We start from the raw sequence: 24,934 nt of genomic DNA on the forward strand, positions 1-24,934 counted from the left end.
CCGCCTGACAAGGGCGATCACGTGTCAGGAACCTCCTGGTAGGCCCTATATGTCCCTGACAAGGGATAGATACCGCCACCCAAGAAGAGAACTATTATGACTACAGTCGAACAGTAATGTCATTGGTCAATGCATGTATCAGAAAAGTTACAACATAGATAAATAATCGCACATAATACATATATTCTCCCCAAAAAACTAGTGGCATTCAAATTTGATCACCAGTGGAAAAAAGGAGCACATACCATATGTCCCAGAAATGCAAACTTTGTCCTGACGTGTTTCTCTGAACCGTTCTCTGGGGTCAGTTCATCTGGGAACCACAAATAACAAAAAAAAACTCCACAAAGCAAACAGTACAAAAGTGGAGGCTATAATATGTGCGCAAATCAGATTAAACTATTAGAATACTGCCCATATGATAATAGTAATTTTCATGGTCAAAAAGAAAAACAATTCCCACAAATTTGGGACCAGATATAATACATCTGCATCACACACCCAATGTCCGCAATGCTGGTACTAATACGCCCCCTTTTTAAAGCATACCACAGACCTGTTAAATACTGATAGTAATAATATGGCTTTTCCAAAACATAAAAGCATTTGATTATAAGTAGCTCCCTACCTCACCCATAGATACAAAATAACAATAGATGGACTAGTCCAAAAAAGTCATTATTTAAAGGGAACATGTCACCGGGATTTTGGGTATGGAGCTGAGGACATGGGTTGCTAGATGGCCACTAGCACATCCGCAATATCCATTCCCCATAGCTCTGTGTGCTTTTATTGTGTAAAAAAAAACGATTTGATATATATGCAAATTAACCTGAGATGAGTCAGAGCTTGAAAATATGACTCTTCTATGGTCACACAAGTAAGATATGACTCTTTTATGTTAATTTGCATATGTATAAAATCTTTTTTTTACAAATAAAAAACAAAAACACAATGCTATGGGGACTGGATATTGCGGATGTACTAGTGGCCATCTAGCAACCCATGTCCTCAGCTCTATACCCAAAATCCCGGTGACAGGTTCCCTTTAAATAAAACACGCAAAATCAATATACTCATTAAGGCCAGAAGGGATGATAGTATTCAACCTATGAATCCAGCTGGCTACTTTTTGTTTCAAAATGGTGTCAAGATCTCCACCTATAATACCTGTCCTAATTGTCTCTAACTCCCAAAATGTCAAAACTCTGACATCACCATTACATGCTTTACAATGGCCGCAGCGAAAGGTACCTATCTGTCTATTCGTCAGCCATGTCTATTTTTTGTGAGTCTCAAAGTGCCTGTTAACCAAGGCATCTCTTAAGTTGCGCCCATGTCTATACGTAATTGCTGAAAAATCTGGAATGAATCCTGAGTAGTGTTGGGCGCGAATATTCGTATTGCGAATTTTAATCGCAAATATAGCCAATTCGAGAATTCACGAAGATTTAGAATTTAGTGCTATATATTCGTATTGGCATATATTCTAGATTTTTTTTTCACCTAAACCCATGATCCCTCCCTGCTTCTTGCATTTGGGCCAATGAGAAGGCTTAGAGCAACATCCCTAGCAACCAATAGTAAAGTTGCCTACCCCTTACTATATAAGAACCTTCCCAGCAGCCAATTTCTGCAGTTTTTTGCAGATTTGAGAGAGACAGCAGTGTCATTGCTGTGCTCTGTGCTTTCCACTCATTACATTAGATAGTTAGTTAATTAGCTTATATATATTATACAGATAGTTAGTGGGTGATAGTCAGTGTAGGTTAGATAGTGATATAGTGTAGCTGGTTCTGCTGTCCATACATACATGCTACAGACATAGTGCTGTGATGTCACAAGTTCACAATACTTAGTTCACCAATCAGTAATAAGTATTCAGACCTGCTAAAATGTGAAGTTGCATGCATCGCTGAAATATGCGCATCATTAATTGTCGATTTGCGCAGTTGAAAATATATTGGAGCTCTCTATCTGCTGTGGAGTTTCGCTCTGGTAGATAAGGAAAGCAGATGCAGGCAAAAGACAAGTTCTTAATGCAAAACTTCAGTGTTTATTAACACTTGAGGCAAATGCACAAAACAATGCGTTACTTTGCAGTCTTGGTGTTTACTTCACACACAATGGAAAGTACATCTTGGTGTTACTTCACACAAATTGGAAAGTTCATATAAAACAAGTCAACTTGATGTCCGTTCTGCCTCCAGCAGTCCACAGCAGGCTTTATGGGGCCTGTTTCCTCGGCCCATGGGTCTCAGCCGTCTAACCTGTCACCAAACCTCAGTTTCCAACACAGAGATCCTGCTGCCTATTTAGGGACAGCCAGGTGCTGCCAAAAACATGAACCGGCAGCAATTAAAATCCAGTCCAGTACTTGACCCCACCTGGCTGCAAATCAGCCCTGCAGCACACGCTAGGAGGAAAATACCTGCTTTCCAAGACCATTCCGCTCACTGTGTCACATACTCCCCCCCCTTTGTTCAACCTTGAGGAGGTGAACACTCGCCAGACAATGTACTCAGGACAGGGAATCCACGTTTCCTTGTAACTGGCCTGCCCTGTGTTCCACTGTAATTTTAAAGTTCTGTAGTGATAAGGAACCATGTGGTGACCCCGGCATTTCTTTCTTTGCCCTGGCTCATCCACTGTGGTCAGTTACCAGGCTGAATTTTCTCCCCAATTTTCTCCCCAACAAATAATACAGACAATATAATACAAACAGATTTTCAATCTGATTCAGGTCTGGACTCTGGCTGGGCCATTCCAAAACTTTAATCTTCTTCTGGTGAAGCCATTCCTTTGTTGATTTGGATGTATGCTTTAGGTCGTTGTCATGCTAAAAGATGAAGTTCCTCTTCATGTTCAGCTTTCTAGCAGAAGCCTGAAGGTTTTGTGCCAATATTGACTGGTATTTGGAACTGTTCATAATTCCCTCTAGCTTAACTAAGGACCCAGTTCCAGCTGAAGAAAAACAGCCCCAAAGCATGATGCTGCCTCCGCCATGCTTCACTGTGGGTATGGTGTTCTTTTGGTGATGTGCAGTGTTGTTTTTGCACCAAACATATCTTTTCGAATTATGGCTAAAAAGTTCAACCTTGGTTTCACCAGACCATAACGCCTTTTCCCACATGCTTTTGGGAGACTTTACATGTGTTTTTGCAAAATGTAGCCTGGCTTGGATGTTTTTCTTCGTAAGAAAAGGCTTTTGTCTTACCACTCTACCCTATAGCCCAGACATATGAAGAATACGGGAGATTGTTGTCACATGTACCACACAGCGAGTACTTGTCAGATATTCCTGCAGCTTCTTTAATGTTGCTGTAGGCCTCTTGGTAGCCTTTCAGACCAGTTTTCTACTCCTCTTTTCATCAATTTTGGAGGGACGTCCAGTTCTTGGTAATGTCACTGTTGTGCCATATTTTTCCGCTTGATGATGATTGTCTTCACTGTGTTCCATGGTATATCTAAATTATTGGAATTTCTTTTGTACCCTTCTCCTGACTGATACCTTTTAACAATGAGATCATTCTGATGTTTTGGAACTCTTTGCGGACCATGGCTTTTGCTGTGGGATTCGACTAAGAAAATTTCAGGAAAGACCAACTAGAACAGCTGAACTTTATTTGGGGTTAATCAGAGGCACTTTAAATGATGGCAGGTGTATGCTGACTCCTATTTAACATGATTTTGAATGTGATTGCTTTATTCTGAACACAGCTACATCCACAGTTATCCACACTTATGCAACCACAGTATTTAAGTTTTTTAGTTTTCTTCCCTCCACTTTAAAGATTTCAGTTTGTTTTTCAATTGAGTGGTACAGTTTATAGGTCACATTAAAGGTGGAAAAAGTTCTGATATGATTTATCTTTGTCGAATTTTTTTACATCACAGAAACCTGACATTTTAACAGGGGTATGTAGACTTTTTATATCCACTCTAATAGCCCACCATTCCCAAGAACGACTTTACTTGCCTACTAGTGACAGGTCGGGGCGAATTCTGTATCGACTCTATTTTGTTCAGTTGGGGTTTGATGACTCCTCGCCCAATGACATACCCCAGGTACTTCGTCTCCTCTAAACCGATTGCACATTTTTTTGGGTTAGCGGTTAGTCCAGCCTTTTGAAGGGAGTCCACTACAGCCTGCAATTTTGGGTAGGTGACTTTCCCAGTCGGTACTGTGGATGACAATATTGTCCAGGTAAGCCGAAGCGTACCGACGATGTGGACGAAGCACAATGTTCATAAGTCGGTGACAAGAAGGTGGAGTGGAGGACAAATGTTCCCACTCGGCTCCATGCCAGGTGCCTTCTTAAGAAGATCATCCCTAGGTGAGTGTTAGGCTTAACGCGACTTACGGTATGCATTGACAGCACAGTCTGCAGATAGCAACACTATTATCAGCAGCTGACAAGTTAAAAAAAAGGACACACTGCGGAGCCATGTGGTGGCATCCTAGGAGCGCAAGATGTGACCTCTTGCACTGTGGATGGCTCGCTCCAGATACATTTGCACTCTGCTTTATGCCTCCTGTGCGCTGCAAGTTCTGCCTGCTGCTCCTCCTTCTCCTCCCTAACTGCTGCTCCGTCTCTCCCTCTGAACTTCTCTCCTCTTCCTCTCTTGTGGGCACCCACGTGACGTCCATCGACACATCATTATCGTAACCTTCACCACCACTGACATTAGAGATCTCAGAGTAGGCAGCAACAGAAGGAACCACCCGTCTTGGGCTGATCTGGGTACTGTCGTCAGCCCGCTGGGTGGTGGCCGTTGCTACCTCCTCTTCCTCATCCGATGCCAAGAATGGCTGTGCATCGGTAAGATGGGAAAATAATTTCTCTGACTCAAGTGGAGGGGCTATGTTGGTGGTGGTGGCGTCTTTGGGGGTGCACACAGCAGAGAGTGAGGAGGGTGCAGATACAGAGGATGAGGTGGGTGCAGAAGCGGAAGGCTGAGTGAGCCACTAAACCAACTCTGGTGCGTCTTTTGACTGTAATTGCACGCACCTTTTCCAACTTCCCACTTGCACCTGTCCGACCCCTACCACCCCTGCAGAATGGCCGGACTCTTCCTCTGCCTGTCATTTTCAAGATGACCCTGTGACAAAGACCCTATATAAGAGCAGTATTTGTGGAATCAGGTATATAGAACTGCTTAATGATTATTTGCTGGAAGCAGGCATATCAAACCCCTTAATCAGTTTTTTTGGGGGGAAACTGGTATATCAGACCAGTTGAAATAATTTGTTCCAATAGCGTTTGTCCCTCATTATAGCTGGTATCTCAGCAGAACCGCACACAACTGCTGCACAATACAAATGCACTATAATAGAAAGTATATTATAAATATGTCACACTCAAAATGGTGGCCATATCGGGTTTATTTATGGGGTAGGGGGTGTGTCCATGTGCTGAAACGTCTTAATTGACTGTCCTGTCCCACCGTATGGATGTGTCATGGGTCAAAGTTCGGCACTATGCAAAAAAATATGGCGCGTGCGAATATCACCATATGTTCACATGTTTGGCGAATCGCGTACGAGCAAAGTTCACCGCAAAATGACCGCTGGGCGAACCACAAGGCCATCTCTACTGCCATATAGCAGTTTTAAGGGCGAGAAACAAGTACAGGCCTGGGACACCTCTTGCACTGCGAACATAAGATAGGGCAGAAGGAGGTCCCAGTCCTTCCCATCCTTAGACGCCACATTTTTTTTACATGTTTTTTAATGTTTGGTTAAACAATTCTACGAGGCTGTCAGTTTACGGAAAAGGTGCTGGGGGCTAGTTGTTTGGCAGGTCGGGCAAGACTTGAAAAACTCGTCCACCTCCCTAAACAGACTGGGCCAGTAAAATCATTGTAATATCTGGTCCTGTGTTTTCTGCATTCCCAAATAACCCCTGAGAACATGTTGGTGGGCTAACTCTAACATAAGTTTGCAGTAAGCCTGGGGCACCACCAACTATTCAATATGTTCACCCCGCAGCTGGTTTACCCGGTACAACATATTCTGATGAACCACAAAACTGGGAAACATCGACTCAGCCCCAGGTTGTTGTGGTTCACCTTCAATTATTACTAAAGATGGCCTTGCGGTTCGCCGCGCTCGTTTAGCGGCAAACTTTGTTTGTTCGTGGTTCGCTGACTAGGTTAACATATGGCGATGTCTGCCGGCGCCATATTATTTTACATTGTGAAGAACTTTGACCCATGACACATCCATCAGGTGGTACAGGACAGCCAATGGAGATGTTTCAGCACATGACATACCTTTATAAATACTCGCCATTTTACATTCATTCTTTTAACAGTGTAACGAGAGGTTGCTGTGTGGATCAGGGATAGACTGTTAGGGACACCAAACGCTAGTTAATAGATCCACACAGGACTGGTATAGGTGTGCTATAGATAGGTGTGTCTTACTGAGGGGTGTAATATACTTATAATATACTTTCTAACATAGAAAGTATATTATAGGACATTTGTAATGTGCAGCAGTTGTGTGCGGTGCTGCTGCGATACTGCAGCTACAGAGAGTGCCAAACGCTATTGGAACAAATAATTTCTACTGCTGTGATTTACCAGTTTCCCCCCAAAAAAACTGATTGAAGCAGGGGTGTTGTATACCAATAATATACTTTCTATATAGTGCAGTTCGGTAGTGCAGCATTTGTTTGCGGTTTAGCTGCATTACCTCCGCTGCAAATAGTGCCAAACGCTATTGGAATAAATAATATCTACTGGTGTGATATACCAGTTTCCCCCCAAAAAAGTGATCGAAGCAGTGGTATTATATACCAATTATATACTTTCTATATAGTGCATTTGTGTAGTATAGCATTTGTTTGCGGTTTTGCTGCTTTACCTCAGCTAGAGATAGTGACAAACGACATTGGAACAAAGAATTTATACTGGTGTGATACACCAGTTGCCCCCCAAAAAAAGTGAAAAAGTGGGCTACGGTAAAATTGTTATTCAGTGACTGCAGAATGTCCCTCGAGCCACATAATCACAATTTCTTTTATGTCAGGTGAATGCCTAATTTTTTATTTCCGTACCCCCGTGGCCTAAAATACAATTTTTGCAGGCTCCAACAGGGCACATTTCAGAAAATTTCCCTTTAGGACGCATAAAAATGTCCCCTGATTAAGATACATATTTTTGGTTTAAATTTTTGTCATTGATTCCCCTCTAGTATGTCATTGTCCATGTTGTTGGACTATTTGTACACTTTTACTAAGTATTTGGTGGCTGCAAATATGAACTGAAGGTTTTTCAGGTTCGCCTGCCATTAAAGTGAATGGGGCCTCGCTGCGAACTTGCGGTTTGCGAACATTTGATCACGTTTCCACGATCGCGTTTGCGAACCGTCCTGGCTGATGTTCTTCCATCACTAATTATTACCACATTCTCCCAGGCTCGGGATAGGGTTGGGTTCCGGTGTTGTGCTGTACTGAAATTTTCCCCGGAGACGTTGAGATCTGCCAACTCAGGACCCGGTGGCAAGTCCTCCACGTCTCCCACAATTACACTCAGCCTCTTCCACCGAAGTGGCGATCACCCCTACTGCTGGGCCTTCGTACTCAGGTTCCCAGGGTTCTGGCCTTCCTCCTGAACAAGGCCAATTTATTGGGTTTACCCCTGACTCACAGGCACGCTCGGACTGGCCCACAGGGGTACAGAGGAATCTCCCGGTGGGCCCCTGAGCAAGATGGGCCTCTAGTCTCCCACCCCCTGCACAAGTGGCACATAACACATTAGATTTACTGTGCTACATACATATATTCAATGTACAGCACATCAACCAGCCTATGTTCATATAAAAAACTTGTTAAATTATTTATTATATTCGAATGTATGGTACGGTGGGCCCACAAAATAAATTTTACTGGTGGGCCCTAGGTACCCCAGTCCGACACTGCACACAGGTATCAGTAACTCTCACAATCGGCCATAGGGCCGGAAAGCTCAGAAAGTATCTCCCTATTATGAGTTCGTAGTGTAGATTTGTGGCGACTGACACCTCGTGGATCCACCTGCCAGCTACAGTGGTTAAAGACACAGCACGGTGGGGTAGTATTTTAAGTCTCCATGGATGCACATCACCCGACTTTCCGGCCTGTATACTCAGTGGACTTCACTAGGGTAGCCTGTACTAGGGTCAACAGGCTCCCAGAGTTCAGCAGCGCCTCCACTTGAGTGTCTCCCACTTCCACCTTGCACAAGTGGTCTACAGAATCCAGGGTACCTGTTGCACACAGTTTCCTGGCATAAAGCAACTGAAGGTAACCACAATTAGTGTCCATGGGCTCAACCCGATGAGGACAGTCAGTCCGTACATGGCCAGGCTCCTGACCATGCCAGCAGACTAACTGAGCCAGACCCATAGTGAGTACATCCCGTGTGGGTTTCATCTGCTCAAATATCCAGGCCTGGGGTGGAGATTTCTGGGATTTGACTGCCTCCCCCCCCCCCTCCCAAAAGAACACCATTGTAGATTCTTAGTAGCCTCATAATGTTCCACCAGGTCCACCATCTCCAGGGCATTGCCAGGAGACACCTGGCCGATCCAGTGCTAGAGAGGGGGTGGCAAAGCCCTCCAGAACATATCAGCTAATAGTCGATCCAGCATAGCCGTGGGACTCAGCACATCAGGCTGTAGCCACTTTTGCAAGAGGTAAAATAAGTCATAATACTGGGGTCTCACAGGCTCAGCTGGGTTAAATCCCCACTGATGTACCCGCTGGGACCGGACCAACACTTTCACCCTGAGTCTTGCCAGAATCTCACCCTTTACTTTCTGTTAGTTGGCCACTTGATCAGTCCGGCAAGTCGAAATACACCCGCTGAGAATCAGATTCCAGGAACGGAGTGACGACCTTAGCCCACTGGTCTCAGGGTAGTTTCTCCTTTGTGGTCACCTTCTCTTACATTGGCAGGTAGGTTTCGACGTCATCAAAGGGTGTCATCCTGGGATCTCCACACGGACCGCTTTCCGGACATCATGCCGTCTGCATAGCCATCATGTGTTGTAACAGCAGCTGGTTTGTTTCTTGCTGCTGCCTGTTAGCCTCTCGTTGTTGCAGGTTGGTTTCGTCGCTGCTGCTGGTTAGCCTCCACAAGATCCTTTATTATGGCTTTCATTTTGTTGAGGGTTTAATGAAAAATATACAACCGTGCCCGGAGCAAAAATTAAAAACAATACTTTGGCTATCACACCTGCCTCACTGTGCTTGCACGCATCCTCCACAAATTGTGTGGTTTCGCTCTGGTAGACAAGTTATTAACACAAAACTTTATTTTGTTTATTCACACTTGAGGCAAATGGACAAAACAATGCGTTACTTTGCAGTCTTGGTGTTTACTTCACACACAATTGAAAGTACATCTTGGTGTTACTTCACACAAATTGGAAAGTTCATATAAGACAAGTCACCTTGATGTCAGTTCTGCCTCCAGCAGTCCACAGCAGGTTTTAGTGTGCCCGTTTCCTCGGTCCATGGGTCTCAGCCCTCCAACCTGGCACCAAGCCTCAGATTCCAACACAGAAACCTGCTGCCAAAAACCCAGACCGGCATTTAAAATCCAGTCCAGTATTTGACCCCACCTGGCTGAAAATCAGCCAAGCAGCACACGCTGGGAGGAAAATACCTGTTTTACCAGACCATTCACCTCACTGTGTCACACTGCATATAAAGCTATTGTGATGTTCTGCCGAGCCAACCATTTTCTTCAGTCTCGGGAAACTTCTAGCAGCTTGAAAAATTTAGCAAAAGTGACCCATGTCTGTATTGCGCGCACAATACGCGCATATTACATTGCCGATTTTCGCAATCAAGAAAATAATGGTGAATTCTTGAATTCACTAATTTATTACAAATATTTTCCCAAATATTCGTGAAATATAGCAAATTCAAATATTGCCCCTGCCGCTCATCACTAATCCTGAGATGTCTGAATCAGTTTTCAGAAGTGACCAATATTTACCAAGTATATTTCTCACAAGTTCCAATAATAGGCATAGTTTTATCATCTTGTTTTCTGCTTTTGTGGGTTAATAGCTTGGTTCTGTTGCATTTCTGTTCAAATTTCCAATCCTGATTTAATACTTTTCTCGGGTATCCTTTTTCTCTAAATCTCTGATATTAAATGGTACCCTCTTTCTCAAAATCCTCATCCCTCGTACAGTTCCTCCATATTTTGAGGAACTGTTCCTTTGGGATCTGCTTCTTTAATGGGGTGGGATAAAAACTCCCCTATTGCAGAAAACTGTTAGTAGAAGTCTCTTTACGATGTAAGGATGTCTGAATAATATAATATTTTTTCCATAGCCAAATATCTATAAAAAAAATTGAATCTTTCTGTATCTCATGGGAAAAAAATAACACAATATTGTTCTGGTTCAGTGCCTCGACAAATAACAGAAAATCTTGTTTCTCACCTGACCACAATATCATCTATATATCTTACCCACAGTAAAATATGTGAGACCCAGTTAGCATATTGGTCAGAAAACACTATTGTATCCTCCCACCAGCCCAGGAGAAAATTAGCATAAGTTGGGGCACAGGGACTCCCCATAGCTGTGCCCCTGAGCTGGTGGTAATGCTTAGAATCTAATACAAAATAGTTATGGGTCAAGAATCGAATCGAATCCAGCAAATGAAGAACAAAACTGTTATGGCCCTGGTAATGATTGCTTTTGGTATCAAGGAAATGCTTGGTATCCCTCAGTCCCATTTGGCGTGGGATGGATGTATAAAGGGCCCCAACATCAATCAAGGCCAGCCACACATCCGCCTAAACCACTATTTCTTCGAGTTTCTTGAGCAGATCCATTGTATCACGTATATATGAAGTAAGGGATAGAACAAAGGGATGTATGAATTCTATCATGGAAAATACCAGCATTTTGAGTCAAATTTCCAACTATTGGCCCCCTTTTAGGGGATTGTAACCCCTTGTGGACTTTAAGAAGAACTTCCTAAATAAGAAGCAATTTTTGGATGTTGGGGAAATAGGAATTCATACTCATTCCGATCTATCCAATGATTATCTACAGCCTCCTTTAATAAAATTGACAGTTGCAATTGATACTGTGTGGTAGGATCCCGTACCAATATTTCATGGCTTTTTGCATCAGAGAGGAGTGATAGACACATCTGTTTGTACTGTTTACAGTTTAATATCACAATATCCCCCCCTCTTATCTGATGATTTATTGATTAAATCCTTTTTCTCACTAAGGTTTTTGAGGCCTGCCATCTCACTAGTTAGAGTCATTTTTAGGATGATGTGGGGTGTCGACACATTGATCCAAATATTCAAGATCTCTAATTACTGAGTTTAGAAATAGATCAATGTGGTGATCTGACCCTTTAGGTGGCATCTTCCTACTTTTATTCCTCAAAGTGGTGAATGGTCCCTTGCCTCTCTCGCTATCATTTTCTTCAATCAAATGGGCAAGATCCTCTACACCCTAAAGAGTCTCTAGTTTTATTCCCAGTTCTAGACTTTTTTTACGGTTTGTTTGTGTGAACATTTTATGCCAAAGGATTTTTCTAATAAATAGATGTAAATAGTTGATCCAATCGAAAACATTAAACATAGTAGTAGGTACAAACGATAGACCTTTAGATACTATTTTGAATTCAAAGTCTATTAATGTAGTTTCTGACAGGTTCAAAATCAATGAAGGGTCACTAACCCAAGTTTTTATCCATTTGCGTTGGATTTTTGTCCATTCTCGTAGGGTGTATGAGTTTGGTTGTAAACTTTATCCTAAAATACTAGAGGCTGACCACAGGTTTGAGGCAATGTAAGAAGAAGAGGAGGTAGAGGAACATAAAGATAAATGCCTCCCAATGTGGACTCCCCTAATGAAGATGGCCGGGTGGTCTATGGTGTATTGGTATCTCTCTCCATGTCTCTTGGTTGGTAGAGTTTGATGCAGGGAAGATATTGTTGTTCTTTTTTAGGGTTGAGCGAACCCAAACTGTAAAGTTTGGGTTCGTACCGAACTTTAGGATTTTTTTTACCCCGGACACGAAGCCAAACATTTCGGTAAAAGTTCGGGTTCGGTGTTTGGCAATTTAATGGTGCTTTTTGAAAGGCTGCAGGGCAGCCAATCAACAAGCGTTTAACTCGTGTGCCCTTAGAAGCCATCGCAGCCATGCATACTAATGGCATGGCTGTGATTGGCCAGTGCAGCATGTGACCCAGCCTCTATATAAGCTGGAGTCACGTTGCTCTTACTAGTGTAGGGATAGGATGCTGCTGCTGTGAGGGAGAGAATAGGAAAGACTCTATCTGATATCACAACTCTGCGATCTACAGCGATTTTTTTTTGTGGGTGTAATGCAACATTTTGTGTGTAAGCATCCAAGGGGTGAGGTTATTGATGGTAAGTATGTGTCACTTAGGTTGCTGCTCTCTGTGATGTAAATACCGGATGTAAATGGCAGCCAGTGATGTTAGATTGCTAAGTTTGTGGTAGCTGGAATTTGGGTCTGGGATTTAGGAGTGACTAAAGAGCTTGGGTGGGTAGGTCACTCCCATACTCCATCTCCTGTGTTACCACCTCACCCAGCTGGAATCTAATTTAAAAGGCACACTGCCAGTGTGTGTGTGTGTGTGTGTGTTGGTCTGCAGAGGACTTGGGAGCATTCCTCTCCACAGTGTTCTAGAGAAGGAAAGAGGCAAGACTCTGCACAAAGGTGACTCCTGCATTTCTGCCTGTTTTAAAATGAACTGTTATATGACACATAAGGGCTGAAGATAAGTGCTTTATGTGACTGAACTTTGATGGGCTGAAGCTGCATTTCTGACAGTCCAATACAACCAGTCAATACTGTACTGCTGTTACATTGTTGGTTGACAAATAAAAAATTTCGCCTGTCACACTGTTGTGTGACCTCAAGAAATGTTTCCGCTTTATGACACAGACACTGCCTTACTGTCAGTGAACTTAATTGTTGACTATTGGTGGTTACACTGTCGCCTGACATAAACCATCTGTTTGTTTGTGGGTGAAAGCAAAGAATGAGACGTGGTCCTGATCATGGTGCTGCTGGTGTTGGTGGAGCGCCTGTTGCAGGGAGAGGACGTGGTCGATCTGTGCCAGCTATACGCACAAGTGAAACACCTTCTTCATGTGCGAGTAGGCGACAAAACCTACAGTGGTATTTGGTCGGGCCTAATGCTGCTCTACGAATGGTGAGGCCTGAACAAGTACAGGTGATTGTACAGTCGTGGCCAAAAGTTTTAAAGTGATCAGATGAATTGCATAGTCCTTCTTTGCTATGAAAATTAACTTAATCCCAAAAAAACCTTTCCACTGCATTTCATTGCTGTCATTAAAGGACCTGCTGAGATAATTTCAGCAATTGTCTTGTTTACTCAGGTGAGAATGTTGACAAGCACAAGGCTGGAGATCATTATGTCAGGCTGATTGGGTTACAATGGCAGACTTGACCTGTTAAAAGGAGGGTGATGCTTGAAATCATTGTTCTTCCATTGTTAACCATGGTGACCTGCAAAGAAACATGTGCAGCCATCATTGCGTTGCATAAAAATGGCTTCACAGGCAAGGATATTGTGGCTACTAAGATTGCACCTCAATCAACAATTTATAGGATCATCAAGAACTTCAAGGAAAGAGGTTCAATTCTTGTTAAGAAGGCTTCAGGACGTCCAAGAAAGTCCAGCAAGCGCCAGGATCGTCTTCTAAAGAGGATTCAGCTGCTGGATCGGAGTGCCACCAGTGCAGAGCTTGCTCAGGAATGGCAGCAGGCAGGTGTGAGCGCATCTGCATGCACAGTGAGGCAAAGACTTTTGGAAGATGGGCTGGTGTCAACAAGGGCATCAAAGAAGCCACTTCTCTCCAAAAAAAAACATCAGGGACAGATTGATCTTCTGCAGAAAATATGGCGAATGGACTGCTGAGGACTGGGGCAAAGTCAAATTCTCTGATGAAGCCTCTTTCCGATTGTTTGGGGCATCAGGAAAAAGACTTTGTCCGGAGAAGAAAAGGTGAGCGCTACCATCAGTCCTGTGTCATGCCAACAGTAAAGCATCCTGAGACCATTCATGTGTGGGGTTGCTTCTCATCCAGTAGAGTAGGCTCACTCACAATTTTGCCCCAAAACACAGCCATGAATAAAGAATGGTACCAAAACACCCTTCAACAGCAACTTCTTCCAACAATCCAACAAGAAGAACAATGCATTTTCCAGCATGATGGAGCACCGTGCCATAAGGCAAAAGTGAAAACTAAGTGGCTCGGGGACCAAAACATTGACATTTTGTGTCCATGGCCTGGAAACTCCCCAGATCTTAATCCCATTGAGAACTTGTGGTCAATCCTCAAGAGGCGGTTGGACAAACAGAAACCCACTAATTCTGACAAACTCCAAGAAGTGATTATGAAAGAATGGGTTGCTATCAGTCAGGAATTGGCCCATAAGTTGAGAGTATGCCCAGTCGAATTGCAGAGGTCCTGAAAAAGAAGAGCCAACACTGCAAATACTGACTCTTTGCATAAATGTCATGTAGATGTCGATAAAAGCCTTTGAAATGTATGAAGTGCGTGTAATTATATTTCACTACATCATAGAAACAACTGAAACAAAGATCTAAAAACAGTTTAGCAGCAAACTTTGTGAAAACTAATATTTGTGTCATTCTCAAAACTTTTGGCCACGACTGTAGATTGGGTGGCTGACAGTGCCTCCAGTTCCTTCACATTGTCTCCCACCCAGTCCCTTGCTGAAAGATCAGAGTTGGTACTTGCAGCCCATGGCCATCAGTCTTTCACCTCACTTCCTTGCAAATCAGCCAAGCAGCCTGAGCACCAAGTCATGCAGCAGTCTCTTCTGCTTTTTGATGACTCTGCTAGCAGGGCTTCCCAGGGCCATTCACATAGCCCTGCCCCAGAAGTGGAAGAGATTGAGTGCACCGATGCCCAACCACTTATGTTTTAGGATGAGTACATGGGAGGACCACCACAGCACGTCTCGGATGATGATGAAATACAGGTGCCAACTGCTGTGGCTTTATGCAGGGTGAAGACAGGTTGGAAGATGATGTGGAGGACGATGAGGTCCTCGACCCCACATGGAATAATTCTAACTTGTGCTGATTACTGGGTGGCCACGCTGCTGGATCCCCGTTACAAGGACAATGTACTGTCCTTAATGCCGTCACTGGAGCGTGATCGTAAGATGCGTGAGTAAAAGGGCATGCTGGTAGACATGCTGCTACCACCAACACTGCCACATCCACCGCCTCCTCAACCTCATACTCCACCTGGACCTCCTCTTCCTAGATCAAGATCAGGTGTCCGCTCAACTCTATTCCTTTTCTTATCTCCCCTTTGCTATCTCCTACCCCCTCTTGTACGACCACGTCCTCTATAACCACCTCTTCCACTCCTGATATGTTGTGATTTAGGGGTGTCACGGTCTTACTACCTGCTTCAAATATAAAGATTTCAATGTTGGACCCTATATTGATCTGTTGAGGATTAATGTAGGCTGTCTTACCTCTAAATTCAACAAGAGCTCTGACAAATTGTCTATGTCTACGATCAACCAGAATAGATTTATACCTTCCAATGTTTGTTTCTAGTTCTGACATACGTTTACTAAATTCCGTATGGTCCTTAAAAGTGAATGCACTTTGTGTTAACTCCTCAATCCGTTTCTCAGAGAGGTGAATCTTCTGTTGTTCCTCTTTTACAAATAATTTCATAAATTGTATAGAAAAATATCTCATCCTCACGCTTTCCCTATCAAACTACAAGCCCTGCCTAGCAAAAACGGAATGGCCGCCCAGATAGGGGCGATCCTGTGTCGGGAACCTCCTGGTAGGCCCTATATGTCCCTGACAAGGGATAGATACTGCCACCCGAGAAGAGACCTATTATGACTACAGTCGAACAGTAATGTCATTGGTCAATGCATGTATTTTATTTATAAAGCCATATTATTACTATCAGTACTTAACAGGTCTGTGGTACGCTTTAAAAAAGGGTGTATTAGTACCAGCATTGTGGACATTGGGTGTGTGATGCAGTATTATATCTGGTCCCAGATTTGTGGGAATTGTTATTCTTTTTGGCCATGAGAATTACCATTATCATATGGGCAGTATTATAATAGTTTAATCTGATTTGCACACAGATTATTACCCCCACTTTTGTATTGTTTGCTTTGTGGAGTTTTTTTGCTATATGTGGTGCCCTGATGATCTGACCCCAGGGAACGGTTTAGAGAAACGCGTTGGGACAAAGTTTGCATTCCTGGGACATATGGTAATGAAATTTGGATTCCACTGGTCTATTTGGGAGTGTATATGTATTATGTGCGATTATTTATCTATGCTGTAACTTTATTATTTTCTGATACATGCATTGACCAATGACATTACTGTTCGCTGTAGTCATAATAGTTCTCTTCTCGGGTGGCGGTATCTATCCCCTGTCAGGATCGCCCGTATTGGGGCGGCTATTCCGTTTTTGCTAGGCAGGGCTTGTAGTTTGATAGGGCAAGTGTCAGCGTGAGATATTTTTCCTCTACTTGTCCCGCCCAGTCCTTATTGTCAATAGCTTTTTATGGGCACAATCTGGGTGAGTTTTAATGATCATCAGTAAAGGTTACGCTTTACACTGGCGAAGGTACTTTGTGATTATGCTAGGGTCCCAGGTGACATCTGCAGAGTAAGGTAGTAAAAAAATGGTGCAAGATCACTAGAAGCAGACTTGCTAGAAAGACCAGGGTGTAAGAAGTAGTAAAGAAACAAGTTCAGAACCAGAAGAGATGATAGTGCCAAAACAAATGTGGTGTCAAAAATAAGCCACATTTAAAATACGAGGTAAATCCGTAAAAGCCAATTCAGTAGAGAAGGGGCTAATTCAGAAAAGCCACAGTTAGAATACCAGGAGTCCAGATGCAGTAATAATGAGTAGCACAAGTTGTAGGACCAAGGAACAAAATCACAGGCAGGGATAGGAGGAAGCACAAGGCTTAAATCGCCTGCCTGGCTCTGCAATTGGACACTGACTCAGAAACCTGATTGACTTAGCATCCCACAAATAAACTGACCAAACTGAATAAAAAAATCTAGTTTGTTGGTGTGAATTTGCACATTTTTGAAAATTCTAAACTTTGAAAATAAAAGTTGCTTAAAAACAATATGGGACCCAAAAGAGGTTCTTCATATTATGTTACTCAATAATGAATAAAGCATATTAAATTGTGACAATTGCCTTGTGTGCACACAATATCTATCTTACCATTTGAAGTGACAAAGCATTACAGGCTATATCCAAAGGGTTAACCAAAGGAAAGCAAAAATGGCACATATTTCAATCAAATGGTGCTTGTTACAAACCCTTAATCTTATTCTGAATGGGGGGATAATAGTCTGAGAAAATTATTCATGGACCGTACATTCACATTCATAAGCCATTGGTATATTCAAAATAATGGACTATTTAAGTAATAACATAATCAAAGCAGGTCACCGTTCTGAGGCTATTTTACTTTTGGATTATTTGAACTTTCTTTTCTACGTCTTATTTGCCATTGTGCGGTGCAGTTATATGTTCTAAAGCATTTTTTGGCTTGTATTAGTGGGAAAAAAGGGCTTATTAGCCGTTGTGTGGTGAACTGCTAAAATTGCAGCACTTTTTGTTGTGTATTAGTGGCAAAAGAAAAATATATTTGCTGTTCAGTGGTGCAGTTCTATGTTCTAAAGCCTTTTGTGGAGTGTATTAGTGGGAAAAGTAAAATATATTTGCCATTCAGTGGTGCAGTTTTATGTTCTAAAGCCCTTTTTGTCATGTAATAGTGGCAAAATAAAAATATATTTGCCGTTCAGCGGTGCAGTTATATGTTCTAAAGCCTTTTGTGGCGTGTATTAGTGGCAAAAGAAAAATATATTTGCCGTTCAGCGGTGCAGTTATATTTTCTAAAGCCTTTTGTAACTTGTAGTAGTTGCAAAAGTAAAATATATTTGCCGTTCAGCGGTGCAGTTATATGTTCTAAAGCTCTTTTTGCCCTGTATTAGTGGCAAAATAAAAATATATTTGCCGTTCAGCAGTGCAGTTATATGATTTAAAGCCTTCTGTGGCGTGTATTAGTGGCAAAAGTAAAATATATTTGCCGTTCAGCGGTGCAGTTATAATTTCTAAAGCCTTTTGTAACTTGTATTAGTGGCAAAAGTAAAATATATTTGCCATTTAGCTGTGCAGTTATATGTTCTAAAGCTCTTTTTGCCCTGTATTAGTAGCAAAATAAAAATATATTTTCCGTTTAGCGGTGCAGTTATATGATCTAAAGCCTTCTGTGGCGTGTATAAGGGGAAAAAAATAAGGGCCTATTTGCCAAGATTTTCAAAAAGAATGTTCCAAACAGTTGCTTTGGCCACGCCTAATGTCGCTATCTCTCTGATGGGTTTGTTTTGTTTTTTCAGCCTAATGATGGCTTGCTTCACTGATAGTGACAGCTCTTTAGATCTCATCTTGAGAGTTGACAGCAACAGATTCCAAATGCAAATAGCACACTTGAAATAAACTCTGGACCTTTTATCTGCTCATTGTAATTAGGATAATGAGGGAATAACACACACCTGGCCATGGAACAGCTGAGAAGCCAATTGTCCCATTACTTTTGGTTCCTTAACAAGTGGGAGGCATGTATGCAAACTGTTGTAATTCCTACACCGTTCACCTGATTTGGATGTAAATACCCTCAAATTAAAGCTGACAGTCTTCAGCTAAAGCACATCTTGCTTGTTTCATTTCAAATCCATTGTGGTGTTGTATAGAGCAAAAAATGTTACAATTGTGTCGATGTCCCAATATTTATGGACCTGACTGTAGGTGGGGCTTGCAGCCCTATTCCTTTTTCCATTGCATGAGTTATCTCACTATGGGGGTATGTGGGAGCTTTGCTGTGAGTTAGATCTTAGCACCATTCAGACCGTGTTCACAAACCATAGGTAGTCTAGTGGTAGGACCCATGCCACACTGAGATATCTTGATGGTGGTGCAAAAGGGCTCTGTTGTGTTCCTGACTGGAATACATTGGCTAAAGTCTCAGTTTTTAACATCAGCCTGAGGGATTAGCCAGTATTGTCAGTTGCATATCATTGTGGTGCACCTTTTGCAGTGATTTATATATTTGCATATTTTCATCCACACACTACTTCATCTTGAGTAGGATGCCCTGTGGTGCATGTGGTCCACTGCCGACATCCTCAATTATATGCATTTTTTGTTGGGGATTATCGCTAGCAATGGATCACATACAGAGGAATTGCTCCCTGGTTATAAACACGCTACAGTGTTTCCTCCCGTTTAGGCCACTTTATTATAGTGATTTGACCATATGAGATCATTGAAGTCATCAATCCAGTATTACCTGTTTCTTTTAAAATTCATAATGTTTTCCACGGGCCCTTACTCAAAGAATATGTTTCGCCGCTTATCCCATCACAGAGCCCTCCTCCTCATCCTCCACTCAAGGCACAGGGGCAATTAGAATTCCAATATTTTAGATGCCAGAAAGGTTCTCCCTCCTCTTTTGATGAAGAAGTCTCCAGGCTTCTCTCCTCTTCTTGACCCACCACCTGCAGCAGTGATCCTATTTCTTCACACTTTCTCCAGTCCCACTCCCCAACTGTCATTACTCACCATACTACAATATTTATCCTTTTTCTTCTGGTATCTTTCCATCCTCTTTCAAATATTCTGTTATAATCCCACTACTAAAGAATCATCTCTTGACCCAGCCTATGCTGCCAATAACTTACCTGCTTCTTACCTCCCCTTCTTCTCCAAACTCCTGGAACTTCTTGTCTACTCCTGCTTGATAAGATATCTTTCTGGAAACTCTCTTCTTGACCCATTATAATCTGCCTTTTGCCCTCTTCATTCTACAGAAATTACCCTTACTAAAGTGTCCTGACAGCAAAAAGGAATGGCAACTATTTTCTACTGATTCTTCTGGATGTCTCTGCAGCATTTGATATGGTAGACCACAAACTCCCCCTCGCCATGATCCACTCAGATGGCCTTAAAGACACTGCTCTCTTCTGGTTCTCTTCCTATCTATCAGGCTGCTCCTGTAGTGTATCATTCACTGGCTCTACTTCTCCTCTTCCTCTTGATGTTGGAGTTCCTCAGGGTTCAATCCTAGGTCCTCTATTCTTCTCTCTCTACACAGCCCTGATCAAACAGACTATCAATAGACTTGGTTTTCAGTACCATCTCTATGCTGATGACACACAACTATACACTTCATCCCCTTGCATTACCCCTGCTTTACTATGACACACCAGTGATTGTCTGACAGCTATCTCTAACATCATGTCCTCTCTGTATCTAACCTCTCAAAAACAGAACTTCTTGTCTTTCTCCCATCTACTAACATACCTAAACTTGATATTTCAATTTCGGTCTGCAGTACTATCATAACTCCTGGGCAGCATGCCAGGGGTGTATTGAGTGGGGGAAGTAGGGGCACAGAGGCTGGGGGGGCACACCTGCCAGGCAGTTCCTTTACATAGTGAAGCAGGGAGCTTCCACTCACTGCTTCACCGCTCAGCTGAACCACACTGCTGGCTATGTGGGTGGAGCTGTGAAAGTCCATGAATCAGCCTCCTGCACAGCCAGCAGTGTGATGTGTATGTGAGTACGTCAATCATGCTACTGCTGCTGGGAACAGCCGGGTGGATGTGCTGATTATCAGGGAAGCAGAGAAGTGTTTGTGGTTTTTTTTTTCCATGGAGCTGGAGAGGGCACTTGGGGCTCAAGGGGAGCACAGGGAGAACATAACTACAGTGGGGGGGGGGGGGCCACAAGGAGGACATAACTACAGTGAGGGGGCACAAAAGGGGGCATAACTACTGTAAAGGGGCACAAAAGTGAGCATAACTACTGTGAAGGAGCACAAAAGTGGGCACAACTACTCTGAAGTGGCACAAAGGTGGGCATAACTACTGTGAGGGGGCACAAAAGTAAGCATAACTACTGTGAAGGGGCACAAACGTGGGCATAACTACTGTGAAGGGGCACAAAGGTGGGCATAACTACTGGGAAGGGGTGACAAGGTGGGCATAACTGCTGTGAAGGAGGCACAATGTGGGCATTAGTACTGTGAGAGGGCACAATGTGGTATTAGTACTGTGTGGAATTTATTATTTTTTTGTCAATTTATTAAAAAGCAAAAACAAAAATTTTGCATGGACATAGGTATTTAGACACTATGCTGTGTGAATTAAAATTTAGCTCTAGGGGCTCCCTATTTCTGTTAATCATATTTGAGATGCCTATACACAGTGGCATACATTTTTGAACCCACCCCCCTCCCCCCCAGCAACCTCGTCCTGACATGCTTCCTCACTACTCCTGCAGCTGGTCAAGATAGCTTTCTCAGACCAGGCCAGGCAGCAACTCTATTTGTTTCCTACATGTATATACGGTATGACATATCACTGTTTACACTGTCAAACTATATAATGTGATTGTATAATACTGCTGAGGGGCTGCCCACCAAAATAAGTAATGGGAGACAGAAGGCCCTTGGTAAGATATGTGACCAAGAATTCAATGGTCACTCTGGCTGAACTCCAAAGATCCTGTATGAAGATGGGAGACACTTCCAGAAGGTCAACTATCACTGTAGCACTCCACTAATCTGGGCTTTACGACAGCATGTCCAAAAAGAAGCACTTTGCAAAAAAAAACTAAAGCAAAACAAAAACAAGATTCTCTGATGGTCTGATGAAACCAGGATAAATATTTTTGGCCTCAATTCTAAGCGTCATGACTGGAGGAAACCAGGCACTGCTCAATACTATCCCTACAGTGAAGGCAGTGGTGACAGCCTCATGTGATGGGGCTGGGATAGGTAGACTGGTCATGGTTGAGGGAAAACTGAAAGAAGCAAAGTGCAGAGATATTCTTAATGAAAACCTGATCCAGAGTGTTCTGGACCTCAGACTAGGCTGAAGGTTCACTTTCCGAAAAGAAAACATGGGAGTAGTTTAGGGACAACTCTCTCAATGTCTTTAAGTGGTCCAGCCAGAGCCCTAATTTGAACCCAATCAAGCATCTCTGGAGTGACCTGAAAAAGGCTGTCTACCAGCAGTCTCCATGTAACCTGGCAGAGCTTGAGAGGGTCTGCAGAGAAGAATGGCAGAACATCCCCAAATCTAGATGTGCAAAAAGATGTTGGAGGGGTACTCTTTTATCATTATGGAGAGAGCCTAGTAGGTGTAGTACGTGTGTGGAGTATTGTAGGTAGGCAATTTCTGGGAAAGATATTTAAATTACCTTTTCTAAGCCTATCTGATGCCAGCAGCTATACGATATGCTAATGTTCACATCATTTATTCAGAAACACAGAGGAATGTTGCCTAGCCTAAAATAGTCATAACGTATATTAACTGGTCTCCATATCAGAAATAGTACCCACCCAGAGGTCCCCCAAAGCCTCTATGAGAAAAACAGATAGAATCAGCTTTTCTAGTTAAAAGGTAGAGCTAGTTGCAGATGTGAAGTTGGCTTAGCTGTTTTACTAGTTTTACCGCATAAAAAGCTGAGTAATGACTGAAAGGATATGCTACAGAGCTTTTTTCAGTCCTTTTGGAAAGAAAGCTGAATTACACATTTAAGTACACATGTATTTCTATGAGTAAAACTGCACAGTGTGGTTGAAACATGTCAGCTCTGGAGTACTAACAGGAGTGTGTTTGTACCTGGATTTTAATATGTGGAAATAAATTATGAGATTTTATTGCACGCTTGATTCAATATCTTCTTTCTTGAACATGAGATAGGATCCAGAGTGTGAAATGCAAAAGGGTGAGCTGGCTGTTCCCTACATTACTTTCTATCGACTGTGATGCTACTTGTACTACATTTGTTGAGATATCAAGCCTCATCTTAACTGATTGGTAGTCAAAGTTAATCTGGACACCTACAGCTGTGCAGTGTAGCCTTTTAAGGACTTAGTCCCTGATTTAATAAGATTGGCAAAAAGTAAAGAGTTAAATGTATAAAATTATTGAATATTTTCCACAAAACTGTATATCAATCTGCTCAGTTCCTTCTGCTCTATAACATATTATTTATATACCCTCCTCAACATTGAAATGTCTACACCAAGGAGAGAAATTTATGGAATTATAGAAATCGCAGGATCGATAGACATGCTAACCCCTTAAGGACCCTAGCCATACCTGTACAGTCCTGGTAGACGTGACTTAAGGACCAGTGCCGAACATGTACGGTGCGCTGAACGGGCGGGTGCAGGAACTGTGCCCGCCAGATAAGCTGCACGGACCCGGCAGTCACTGACAGCCGGGCCCCCGGTGCATAAGACGGCATAGGTGAAAACACAGATGCCGGCGTAATAATCACTTGTATGCTGCTGTCAAAGCCCTCCGCTCCGCTTCCCCATCAGGTCCCCGCACTGCAGTGGCGGGGACCCGATTGCAGAGAAGGCAAGACCAATTCTTTCCATAGGCATCGGGGCTTGCATTCTACAGAAGCTTGTGAGATCCAGCCCTTAGGCTGGGTCTCACAGGCAGGCTGTCAGCATAAAATCTGACAGGCAATGCATTACAATGCAGGTTGTATTGTAATACAATGCAGTAGGGGTCAGACCCTAGAATTTGAAGTCCCAGAGTGGGACAAAAAAAAAAGTTAAAATAAATGTTTTTCATAGTAATAAAAAATTTTAAGTAAAAATTAAATAAAATGCAATTTCCCAAAATAAAACGCATAAAATTGTAAAAAAAAATATATAAAAAAAAGGAAAACCAGACATATTGGCTATTGCCACGTCTGTAATGACCAGCTCTACAAAAATATAACATGGTCCACCCCCTTATCTGAACGTCGTAGAAAAAATAAAATAAAAACTGTGCTAAAACAATTATTTTTTGTCACCTAACATCACAAAAAGTGCAACACCAAGTGAACAAAAATGCATATGCCCCCCAAAATAGTACCAATCAACCGTCACCTCATCCCGCAAAAAATGAGCCCCTACATAAAACTATTGGGCAAAAAATATAAATAACTATGGCTCTCAGAATATGAAGACACTAAAACATGATTACTAAAACTTAAATTAATTTAAAAAAGTATATATATTATTCCCAGAGAATTATTGTACAGTCACTTAGAATTGAGAAAGCTTGTTGGAAGAACGAGTGAAACGTTTTCCAGAACTCTACAGTAAGTCCAGTTTCCTTGATTTATTCTTTACATATATATATTAGGTATTGCCGCATCCGTAACAACTTGCTGTATAAAAATATCACATGACCTAACCCCTTAGGTAAACACTGTAAAAAAATAAAAATAAAACTGTGTCAAAAAAGCCATTTTTTGTCACCTTACATCACAAAAAGTGTAATACCAAGCAATCAAAGTCATATGCACCCTAAAATAGTACCAATCAAACCATCATATCATACAAAAAAATAAGCCCCTACATAAGACAGTCGCCCCAAAAAAAAAACTATGGCTTGCTGAATATGGAGACACTAAAAAATAATTTCTTTAAAAAATCCTTTATTATGTAAAACTGAAACAAACAACCCAAAACCCATATTTGGTATTGTCACATCTGTAAGAACCTGCTGTATAAAAATAGCACATGATCTAACCTGTCAAATTAACCTTGCAAAAAAATGTACCCTAAAATAGTACCAACAAAACTGTCACCGTATCCCGTAGTTTCCAAAAGTGGGGTAACTTTTTGGGAGTTTCTACTCTAGGGGTGTATCGGGGGGGTCTTCAAATGTGACATGGCAACTTAAAATGATCCCAGTGAATCTGCCTTCCAAAAACCTGGTTGGTGCTCCTTTCCTTCTGCGCCCTGCCGTGTGCCTGTACAGCAGATTACAACAA

The 24,934-nt window shown here is 42.3% G+C and overlaps 1 protein-coding gene across 1 annotated transcript in view; it reads right to left on the bottom strand.

Moving 5' to 3' along the window:
- Positions 1-24,934, bottom strand: part of SLC4A9 (solute carrier family 4 member 9) — a 194,841-nt gene that overhangs the window by 88,649 nt on the left and 81,258 nt on the right. The gene's annotated exons all lie outside the window — the stretch shown is intronic.

The sequence above is a fragment of the Bufo gargarizans genome, chromosome 2 (genome assembly GCF_014858855.1).
Source record: "Bufo gargarizans isolate SCDJY-AF-19 chromosome 2, ASM1485885v1, whole genome shotgun sequence".
Taxonomy (NCBI): Eukaryota; Metazoa; Chordata; class Amphibia; order Anura; family Bufonidae; genus Bufo; species Bufo gargarizans.